This window comes from Tenrec ecaudatus, chromosome 2 (genome assembly GCF_050624435.1).
Source record: "Tenrec ecaudatus isolate mTenEca1 chromosome 2, mTenEca1.hap1, whole genome shotgun sequence".
NCBI classification, from domain to species: domain Eukaryota; kingdom Metazoa; phylum Chordata; class Mammalia; order Afrosoricida; family Tenrecidae; genus Tenrec; species Tenrec ecaudatus.
The window spans coordinates 160,649,731-160,656,511 of NC_134531.1; the positions used below are offsets into that span (position 1 = coordinate 160,649,731).

Genomic DNA, 6,781 nt, shown 5'->3' on the forward strand with positions numbered 1-6,781 from the left:
CGCTCCATGTAGAGTCAGTGCATCAGAATATACTCGGATGGCAGTGGATCTACTAATTATCAAAAAGGCCAAGAGGCTAGTGACCAGGTGTCTTTAATAACACAAAGGCATGGCTGACGGAAGGATATGGGGATATCCCTGGTGGGAAAGAACAGGGAAGAGGTGGTAAGTGTGCCTTTGAGGACGGGTAGCTTTGTGCATCAGGACCAGTTATAAGAAATGCCCGGGATCACTGAAGATATGAGTGCTATAGCAAAGTGTGGTGAAGAGACTAGATGCTGCCCAGCGAGCGGAAAGAATAGTGTCTGGGGCCTTAGAGGCTTGTTTTCAAATAAGCAGCCATCTAAGAGAGCCATAAACTATGTCCACATGGAGGAAGCACACCAGCCTGTGTGATCCAAGGATGATACGGAATATAATCCAAATCTAAAGGAAGGACTGGGATCAGAGCTTAAATTGTGAACACCAGGTCAGCACGGACTCCATGGCACTGAGTTATGGATGACATTGGAAGCCCAAAATCCACCTGCAGCATCCACACGTGGATTGAGCCACTGGTGACTCTCCTCCAATCGTAGCTGTGGGATGTGATGAGCCCTGCCAGCAGAGAGCCTGCCAACAGAGAGCCTGGCAACATTGACCGTGGCAGACACAGGTCAGAATGTCATACCTTATCATTTGGTCTCCCTTGTAACCCGTTGTGAAGTTTTTTAGTTAAAAAAAAAGAAAGAAATGAAGGGAAAATACACTTGAATGAAGCACCTGGTGAATCCCCTCTGATCATGGACCAGGGGCGGGAATGCCCTGCTGTCACGCAGAATGCGTCAGGAAGGAGATTGTTGCAGATGCGGTCAGGTTAACATGTGATCATGTACTCTCCCTTGTGATCCACTGACATCTGTTCTAGGTTTTAATATTGTCTGCTTTCGCGTTGATTGAGGTTTTTTAAAATCTATTTTACTTTGTTATTGTTTGGGTTTTTTTTTTTAATATGGAACGCTTCATGAATTTGCGTGTCACCCTTGCGCAGGGGCCATGCTAATCTTGTCTGTCTCGTTCCAATGTTAGTATATGTGCCGCCAAAGCGAGCACTGTTTGGGTTTTTTTAAAGTACTTTTCTGTCCAGGAGGTCCAGGATAGATACATCTATAGAGACAGGAACTGGATTCCTGGTTCCTTGGGGGTTGGAAAGAAACGGTGGTTAATAACGATGAGTGTAGGAATGAAGAAAGCACAGGTGCTTGACACATGGATGGATGGAAGGATGGGTTGTGACAAGAGTCGTATGAGCCCCCAATGAAATGATTTTTAAAAAAAGAATGAAAAATGTTTTAACACTGATTGTGGTGATAAGGTACGGCTCTTCTTGATCTGACTGAACTACTGAATCGCATGACCTATGGATTACATGCCAGTACCGCTGCTAAGAAAAGAACGGCATGCCCGGGAGATGCATGGGTTCTCCAGAGAGCTGCCCCGACCCCGGGCAGTGTTCAGAGCAAGGCAAGCGGCTCGAGGAACTCCCTGGCCGTGGGGACCACCTGTCAAGGTAGGGAGCGGTTTAGACTGAGCTGATGAACCACTAGCCTTTTGGCATTCTTTAAGACCATAAGAGCCACGGTGCCTTTGGCATGCTCAGCATCTCATCTCACTTTCAGAAGCAACTGCTGCTATTTGTCCCGTTTTACAGAAGAGAGAACTGAGGCTCAAAAGACTGTGTAAGCGGCTAGTAAACAGGCAAGCAGGACGGGGACCCCGTCGGCCTGCCTTTTGAGCTGTGCCCTGCTGTGAGGCCCAGCCTGTTTCTAGGTGCCTGGCTCTGTGCTTCTGGAGGGCGAGGAGCCCTGGAGCCCACAAAGAGGAGGCCACGAGGAGGCAGCATCCTTCCCGGAAGGCTATCTTCTAGTTTATTTCAAGCTGCAGCCCGCGGTCCGTCCGGGGCCTGCCCCGCGATGTACAGATTGAGCTCCCTGAGGAAGCAGATTAGGAAACTTGTTTTGTTCACTTAGAGGAAGTGCCACAGCCCTAAAGACATGGAAATCTAAAAGCAGCTCAGGCAGACTCCCACGAAATTACAGACTCGTGCTTTTAAAGAGCCTGGTACCAATTAAAGGCGAATGCCACAGAGAGGGCCATGCCCTGAACACCCGCCACTTTCCTCCCACGTGCTGTGATCCCCCAAGCTCGGCTCCTACTTTCCGTCATCGTGGACTAGGGCTGGGGGGCCACCAGGATCCGAATCTCCCAATGTCCACTGCACAATTGTAGAACTTGTCCACACAAGAGCCTTATTTGTGGGGTGCTGAGGAAAGGATTAAGCACATAACCTCAGTTCAGTCTCAGTATACTCACATGAGGTGGGTACTCTGACTTAGGACCCCCATTTTACGGATGTAGAAACTGAGGTGCATAAAAGAATCGGTATTTTCCAGTGGTGAGACAGGACCTTGAATGCAGAGCAGGGCTGGGTAGTCTGGCTGTAGGCAGAAGCCTGATAGAGAAGAAGGCCAATGGAGCTGCAAGGGTTTGGGTTTGGGAGGTTTGGGACATCCCATGCCCCGAGACCCTCTGCAGCCCTGTGGGGCTCATGGGGGACCCTAATAATCCCAGACCGCAAACCCCGAGCCCACTGCTATCAGGCTTCCCACTAATTGAGGCTGAGCTGCGGGCTCCTGGTGATCTCCAAGGCTGTCAGTCTTGCCGGGCAGTGGCAGCAGACTGCTAACATGTACGAGTATTGAAGGAACCGCCCCACCCAGGATCGGGCAGGATGGTGTAAGAAGTCACTGAAGCGCTGCAGAGAAAGGAGCTTAAATACCAATGGCACAGGAACTTATGAGGAAAGTCTGACAGGTGGACATTTACAAAACCAGGCTTCAACAGACTCAGGAAAAATGGCAAGACCCCTTAAACATGATTCTGCTAATTTAACAGCTAAGTCTATGGCTCATTTTGAGGGCCAGTCTGAAGGAATGCTCTCCTAAGAGCGAGCTGTGAGAGGAAGCAGGAGAGGAGGACGAGGGAGGTCCCCTGCAGGTTTCTAGGGGTATGCTGGGTAGCTGACTTTTGAAAATCAGCTCAGAATATAGGGAAAAAAAACAAACCCTGGGACCCTATGCCAAGCACTGGGTTCCTTCATAGGAAGCCGAATGGACGGTGGGTTTGAACCCCGGACCTTGAGGTTGGCAGCCCAGTGCTTAACCACAGCACCTCCAGGGTGCCTCCCCCAGCTCCAGAGAGCAATGGCAAGAAGGAGAAACAACTCAAGTGGCCAATCACAGCTGGATGAACACACCTGTGGAGGTTCTCGCCCATCTAACGGAGAGGCGCTCCCAAACCCAAAGTCAACTCGCTGCTGGCAGGTCCAGTCTGGCGCATAGCAGGCATTGTTGGACAGAGCAGCACTTCCCTGTGGGTTTGAGAGGCTGTGAATCTTCATGGGAGCAGAAAGTCTCCACTTTCTCCCAGGGATTGGCTAATGGACCCAAACAGCTCGCCTTGCAGTCAGAAGCCCCACGCCCAAACCGCTACACCACCAGGGCTCCGTAGAACAGGCAAGACTCAGGAGTCAAATGACATGGACTCTCAGTAGGCATGACTCTCAGAATAAGCGTCCTATGTGAAAAAGGCCAAACAAAATGGAGACGATGCTGCATGACGACATTTCTAGACAACGCTAACTAATCCACAGAGACAGGAAACTTGGCAGGGGCTGCTCAGGGATGGGGACGGACGTGAGGAAACTGGATGCAGGATGCTCATTATATTGCTTCTGGGAATTATTTCTGGGGGGTATCTGGATATATAGATGCGGGCTCTTCAAAATATTTTTGGGAAGCTGGAATGAAAAAAAGTGTTCACAGATTCTTTTAGTCCCTTTCATGCATTGTTTTAGGAGAGAAAACCCCAAACTCACTGTCTCTGAGTCCATTCTGACTCATAGTGACCCTGCAGGACAGTCGAACCGCCCTGTGGGTTTTCAAGGCTGTAAGGTGTTCACGGGAGCAGAAAGCCTGGGGTTAGCAGCCCAAGCCAGAAAGACAGAGGGAAAATAAGAAAAAGACAAACCCACTGCATGGAGTCAGTTCTGAGAAGAGACCCCAGATTTGAGTACAATTTACAGAGACATCCATTAAGTCTTAAATAGGACTTAAGCCTTCGGTAAGCATTAAACAAAGACAGTTCCTTTGGATGAAGGGGGCTATCAGCATGAGGCCTTGATGGCATCCACAGGTCCAGAGAGACAGCACCCCTTAAAGAGAGCATGGAGTGCAAGGGAGACTGTCACACAGCATAATGGGTGCAGATTGATACGTCACAGTTGCAGACGGGACCATGAAAGCGGGAAGGGGCCATGACTGGGGCATGGGCACTGTTGTACTTCACTCAAAGACACTCACTGCCATCGAGGCATGCCAACTCGCGGTGACCCTACAGGACAGGGTGGAAGTACCCCTGTGGGTTTCGGAGACTGTAACTCTTCACAGGAGTAGAAAGCCTCATCTTTCTCTGGAGGGGTGGTTGGTGGTTTTGAACTTCTGACCTGCAGTTGGTAGCCAAACTCATAACTACTTTGTCACCAGGACCCCTATGCCTCATAGTAGTCACTCAAAATGGCCACCATTCTCACGCAGCAAGGCACCCTCTGTTCTGCAGAAGGGGTCAGGTGTGGTGGACCTTGAAAAGCTTTGTCACAGCACCGAAGCTTGCGATGAAATATTTTGAGGGCCCAAGAGGAAAAATAAATGATGTCCAGCTGTGCGGTGGTTTCAGGAGGCTGCGGTCTTCAAGGGAGGGAGGGCTCTGCACACGCAGACAGGGAGGCAGTGGGTGAGGGCCCAGTCAGAGCAAGGCGAGGTCCGTCTCGAGACAGAGCAGCAGCAGCATCTGACTGCAGGGTGCAGGAAAGGGTGAAACTGGTGGACTGGGGTCAGGTGCTGCCAAGAAACCCCGGAGTGTGACATGGCTCTCTCCTCTCACCCCTACCCTGTAGAAGCCCTCTCTTGGTTGCTACCTCAACTGCTCTGTGGTTGGACAGCCAACAGGGCTGGAGAGGAGGCACATCCCCAAACCCTCTGAGGCCTCAAACAATAGGACCATTCACCCTGAAAATCACCCGTCTCCTAAACTGTGGCATTCCCACGGGGCCATCATGAACCAGGCCTGCTGAGGAAACAGTGAGGATGGAAGTGGTCCTCAGGTTTGCGTTCCCGTAGCCTGTAGAAAGTGTTTTCAACTTCTCAGCCCTGGAGACACCCTACAGAGGAGATGGAGAGGGATCAGAGGACACTGCCCTCTGGTGGCGAGGAGTTGCATGAACCACAGAGTTGGGAAGCCCTGCCGGCCCCCAACTCTCAAGTCCGTGTGTCCCCCAATTCTCAAGTCCGTGTGTCCACGAGGGATCGCCAGGGCAGAGGCTGCTCTGAAATTTGTCTAGTACTTTAATAACAGGAGCAAAAGATGCTAGCACACCGGATCAAAGGTGAAACAGTTTCTTATCACCGGCTACCTAGTTTCAGGTCCTCCACCTTGAGGTGCGGGTAGTAATTACACCACCCATTAAGCAGATGAGGAGACTGCAACTGGCTGGGAGATGTCAGAGGGGATGGTTCTCGGCCACAGCAGCCCAGGTGCAGCTCAGGTGTTATCCCGGGTCTTGGGAAGTGTCCTTGAAGTGCATAGAGGGGTGACTCCAGCTCACGGTCCCCAGGAAAAGTCCAGCATCCTTTCCTCTCAGGGGCCATCCACTGGCCTCAGCGCCTCAGCGCCGAGCTATTGGGGTGTACAAGGTATGCGGTGGAGCGCATGTTTGTAGTCTTGTGCTTTTAAAGTTTCTAAGATCATTTCTAGTGCTTAGATAATGACAAGCACAGCCCACTTCAGCAAAACCCTTGGAAATCCTCAATCATTTTTAAGAGAATAAGAAGAAGAAAGTTTGAGAATGGCTAGTTTGATGATGTACTTTAGAAAGTAAAGCTACATGTAGGATTGGCGGGAATTAGAACTGACTCCACTGCACCCCCACACCCCCACCCCCCTGACAGGAGGCAAACTACAGCTTTGGGTTTAGACACAATAGAATCCCCTTGTGAAGCACTAATTCTCCGGCTGACTGAAATACTAAATGTCATTTCCAGAGATTGTTGGGTAACAAAATACAGACAGGTAGGATGGCACAGCCCCTAACACAGTTGCTCTCAGTGAAGTTGCACACCTATGAAATGTTGAATTGGCAAAAGTTGTGATAGAAAAATTCAAGAGAGTAGCTGCTGAGGCTGCAGTATACATCCAAGCCCCACCTGGGATGTGGTTCCTTGGGGGTTGAGGGCCAGAGAACTGGCCTGATGGCGTGGCTGGTGCTTCTGCTCTGCCCCCGTTCACTGTGCAGTGAAATGAACTCGGAAAAGCTTGCAAGGAGCCAAGCAAAAGTACCTGGGACCAACTTCCCTAGGGCAAGGAAGAATCGGGAAGAGGAAGTAGAAGGTGTAGCTAATTGCAACCAGGAAACCAGAAGTACTGGCTGGTATCTATGATTACTGAACACTTGAATCAAAGATTCTATGCACAATACTGGCCAAAAGGTGAAAAATATAGACCAAATTTTCAAATTCTCATGGATTCCAGACCTTCTGGGGCCCTGGGGACTGCGTGAACCCCTGAAATGATTGCTCTAATATAATCTTAAACATTCAACAAAAATATCTTCTGAAGTCTTCTTAAAATTAAATACTACAGCTTAACGAGTGAAGAATGTTCACTTGGAACATTACGTACTTTTAGA

The 6,781-nt window shown here is 49.9% G+C and overlaps 1 non-coding gene across 1 annotated transcript; it reads right to left on the reverse strand.

Annotated features, from left to right (window-relative positions):
* Nucleotides 1-985: 985 nt before the first annotated feature.
* LOC142441969 (U6 spliceosomal RNA) lies at nucleotides 986-1,092 on the reverse strand. The gene has a single exon (XR_012783242.1). It is a non-coding gene; the product is annotated as a U6 spliceosomal RNA (small nuclear RNA).
* Nucleotides 1,093-6,781: the final 5,689 nt, after the last annotated feature.